The 3617-nt window shown below is 43.9% G+C and overlaps 1 long non-coding RNA gene across 1 annotated transcript; it reads left to right on the top strand.

Moving 5' to 3' along the window:
• Positions 1-786: 786 nt before the first annotated feature.
• Positions 787-3400, top strand: LOC141950467 (uncharacterized). The gene is made up of 4 exons (XR_012631032.1): positions 787-836; positions 968-1075; positions 1549-1624; positions 3270-3400. It is a non-coding gene; the product is annotated as an uncharacterized LOC141950467 (long non-coding RNA).
• The last annotated feature ends 217 nt before the right edge of the window (positions 3401-3617 follow it).

The following is a 3617-nucleotide window of genomic DNA, read 5'->3' as shown; positions in this document are numbered from 1 at the left end:
GTTCAAAGAAAAAGTGGGGGATAGTTGGCATATATGATGTTATCTATATAGCATCTCCCGAGCCTGCAAAATCCCCCCAGGCACCGCCTTGATTTGAACTACAGGAGGGAAGCACTGGCTATCCCAGCAGGTTTAGATTATTTTAAGTAAAAAAGGGTTTATTTCAAGGAAAACGAGTATGAATATAGGCGTTATGCTGTTTCACTGAGCTGCAGGAATCTGTGCTAAGAACGGCATCGCTTCACTTCTCCCATACATACACGTATATACACGTACACACGGGTAATAGTTTATAAAAGATTAATGGCTCTTTTATCATGTGATAAATTGTTTAATGATCATTTGCTGTATTTGCAATTTATCAGTTATTTAAGGCGGACCGCCAAAATTAAAAAATCATGAGGAGATTAGTGTCGCTGTTAGAAACCCCCGGCGCCGCCGCCGTGGGCGCGGAGGCCGCGCAGCAGCGCCCGCCGCCCGTTCCCGCCCAGCTCTGGGGGCCGCCGCGCCGAGGCCGCCGCTTCCCGCGCTGCCGCCCGGCCCCGCCGCAGCTTCCCGGGGCGCACCGGCGGCCGCCCCGCCCGGCCCGGCCCGCGCCCGCTCCCGCCCCTCCGCACCCCGTCCCCTCCCCGCACCGCCAGGGCCCCCCCAACCCCCGAGCCGCCGGGCGCTGCGCTGCCTGCCCTGAGGGGAAGCAGGGAGCGGCCGCAGCAATCGCTGACTCGGTGGCACCGGCTGCGGGTGCTGGAGCTGCGGGCGGCGTCCCGGGGGAGGCGGCGTTGTGGCCCCGGGGCGGGCTGCGAGGAGCGCTGCTGGACAGAAGGGCCTCAGGATGGGTATGGAAAGCTTAGTTTTTCTTCCCTGTGTAATTCAGTAGTCACAAGCTATGAACAGTCAGAAAAAAACTGATGCCTCAGCTTACAACTTAAATTTTGACCCAGTTTCCGTGGTTTTTTTCCTACTACAGTCTTTGCTGTTGAGGAATTTGGCTTAAATGTCTCTGCCCGCCTTCAGTGGGACCCAGAGGCTGTTGGCGATGCAGCCTGCGCAGAACAGCTGCGGCCCCGCCACACAGGTGATCCTTGTTGCGCTGTGAGCTGATGCGAAGGGCCGGAGTGCGCCCAGCCGGCACCAACTTCTGGTCTCATGGGATAAACCTGGCCTGGGGGGAGAGAGGTCGGTGATGGGAGAATGGGAGGGCTGATAATCTGTACTGTTCTCACAGCAGAAGAAGCAAAAGGCAGAGGGTTCTCACGTTTTAAAGGCATGTTCTTATTTTTTCTTCACGGTGTTCTCTGGAGCTTAATGGGAAGAAAAAAAAAAGGTCTAATGTAACTGAGTCAACTTTGGTAGGCACCCTACCAAATGGGGTGGCTGGAAAGTGCTAAGGCTGTGATGAAAAATGTGGAAGAGCTCCCTAGCACTGTCTTTGGATAATTTGTGTCATGAGAGCAAGAGTGGAGTTACAAAAATAAATTGTTTGGTCAACGCCTCACGGTATAAAGGATGGTGAATCATTCTAGATTATCTGGTTATTCTTTCTTTCAGATAACAGGTTGCTTCTTTGAAGTTCCGAGTACACGCTTGTGTCGCAGGAAGTGGACGGTTGGTTCAGTGCTTGGCAGTAAGTGCCCAATATTTTCCAGATACCATCTTAGGATTCATATTAGATGTTATATGCCTCAAACAGTGATTCATAAAGCTACCTTCCTTGACTTAATCCCTTCCTAAAAATCCTTAGACTGACCATGCTTAAAGATAGTACACACTTCTTTTACAATGTTTTAATTTTTATACTGCAAGGAGTTTGTGACTGAATTGCAAAGAAAATAGATCAGACAGTATGCAGTCTTAAGATGTCTGTAAGAATTGCAGGTTATGAAGGACTTCAAATTGATTCAGTTATTTATTCATTTTTAAGGGGATGAAATAGTGGGTTTCCACAATAAGACCATGCATGGAAACAGTCTGCACTTATTCCCCAAACTTCAAAGACAATGAAGTTCTGAAATGAACCTAAAGCACTCTGAAATAATGAGAAGAAAACATGGTTCTTTTTCGCTTTTGAAAGTGTTATTCCCATGAGAAGAATAAAAGTAAGCATTAAATAGCTCATATAGAGCAATACAAAATTTGCTACCTTTTCTTAAAGCATTGTGCAAACCATGCATCTCAGCTATATTTGGAATCTTACAGCAGTCACTAAAGCATCTTAAAATTTTGAAATTTTCTATCTTGATATTTGCTTATCTTCTCTCACACGTTTGCTTTTAATGTCTGAACACTTAAAATTCAGGCATCATAGATCATGCTTTCCATCTCTCCTCATTTACCTCCGACAGCTTAACCTGTAATTTATTGCAAGGATTGCACCTATAAGTAAAACAGGATCAGACCTTAATTTGATCTGCTATTTATCCGTTGTGTTAATTGTAGCCACAGGGTTGTATTAAGAAAGTCAAAAAGTACCACTTGTAACTACGGAGTGGCTCTCACATTTTAAATGGAAAAACACTCATTTTCTAGAAAAAATAGGAAAAAAGTGGTTATGAGCTAAATGAAGAAGGCAGAAGGGTTTCTACTTTTCCATTTTTAATGTAATTAATGTAATGTTGGCACCCAAAATGTAGCTATCTGGGTGCAAGCCTGTTCCTAGCTTTTACTGCTGTTGGTGGCAACAGATGCGTAATTTCTCACACTTTTGTTTGTTTGTTTTTTTAAACTGCAAATGGGGTTCTTGTTAGGCTAATGGATGTTGGGATTTTTACCTCATGTTAATCAGGAATTTAATCTGCTTGTATTTCTGAATGATGCATTCTTCTTATGCTTGCTTTTTTTCTTCCCAATGCGAGAAAGAAGACAATAATTTACAGTATGAATGACTGAAAAACAAAATTGAAAAATTGCTAAGAGAAATTCTAGTCCCACAACAGCCACCACAGTGGTAAATTCCTGGTGCCCTGGAAGGCTTTGACCGAGGGGTCTGTGTTATATCTCACGGTGCCCACTGAAAATAAGGCACCAAGCTTGAGAATGCTAAATTAAAAGGAAAAAAATCCCCCCTTAAATCTCTTTTGGGACAGACTTAAAGGTATTTAAATTCCACTGAAATGCAATAGGTTTAGAAGTACCTAATTCTCCTAGGCCCCTTTGAAAATCCTAGCCTTAAGATGCTTGATGATTTTGGAAAATGAACAATAAACACTTTTAGTTCTCAACTTTTGGGAGTGGCTTTCCTTAGCTTGCAATGTTTCTGCTTCCTTTCACAGACCACAGAACTGCTGCACGCTGAGGTCTAGGGCTCCTTGATGACTTCAGAGAGTCACCTTAAGCCTGATACTTTCTATATTGCAAAAGATTCTGATAAATTATTAGTCTATCAATAATGAGTTGATGCTGCATACTACAGTGAAATGTGACAGAATATCAGAAATGGAAACTTATTCTTTTTTTCATAAAATGTCATTTTTGTCTGTGATTTCTTTTATAGTTTCTTTAAAGATAAACGTGCTAGCTAATCGGTGGAGAATATGACTGCTAGAGATGTATTAGAATGAGAACTGTTGCTGCTTCTGCCTTCCCACCCTGTTAAACTTTGGTTTAGCAGGGCTCCCCCT

The sequence above is a fragment of the Strix uralensis genome, chromosome 15, assembly GCF_047716275.1.
Source record: "Strix uralensis isolate ZFMK-TIS-50842 chromosome 15, bStrUra1, whole genome shotgun sequence".
Lineage (NCBI taxonomy): Eukaryota > Metazoa > Chordata > Aves > Strigiformes > Strigidae > Strix > Strix uralensis.
Note: the sequence above shows the minus strand (reverse complement) of the source record. Positions and strands in the feature narration are given on the sequence as shown.